The sequence below is a fragment of the Pyxicephalus adspersus genome, chromosome 10, assembly GCF_032062135.1.
Source record: "Pyxicephalus adspersus chromosome 10, UCB_Pads_2.0, whole genome shotgun sequence".
Classification (NCBI taxonomy): Eukaryota; Metazoa; Chordata; class Amphibia; order Anura; family Pyxicephalidae; genus Pyxicephalus; species Pyxicephalus adspersus.
Window position 1 is genome coordinate 23129144 of NC_092867.1, and position 594 is coordinate 23129737.

At 32.7% G+C, this 594-nt stretch overlaps 1 protein-coding gene across 1 annotated transcript in view; it reads right to left on the reverse strand.

The window, feature by feature from the left end:
* LOC140339947 (alpha-2-macroglobulin-like) overlaps positions 1–594 on the reverse strand; it is a 117084-nt gene that overhangs the window by 69067 nt on the left and 47423 nt on the right. The window lies entirely within an intron of this gene.

The window sequence follows — 594 nt, forward strand, 5'->3', positions numbered from 1 at the left end:
TTCCTCTACTAATTACCTGCTCTTTGTAGGTGAAAAAACAAATTCTATTAACTTTAGCCCCATCTTTTACCACAACATAGAGTTGAGGATGATGTTACTTACTCGAATGCACAGCAGCCAAAACCTTTTGCAAAGAACTGGAATGTATTTTTACAAGATTTTTCCTGCTCTGGATTCAACTGTAATTTTCCTTTGGAAGTGACAGGAGAGAGTGGTAAAATAAGTTAATTTTCACCTGCCAGAAGTAGGTGATTTGGGAAATGGGATAAGTGTATAAGTTATTATTTCATATTAGGGGAAGGTCTGTCCCTAATATAGTGTGTGTGTGTGTGTGTATATATATATATATATATATATATAAACTATATATACAAATAATGATATGTACTGTGTAGAGGTTTGTATAGATCCATGTATACAAAGCTTTTTAATGCTTAAATTATTATGCAGTGTCTTTATATATATTTAATATATACTGCACACACCTGGTATTACATACACCTGGTCAGAAAAAAGTCAGCTGGTATAATGGCATTTTTGGTTTGAGGCAAATTTATCTTACAGACAGATTTAGGACAGAACCAAAGTCAGCTT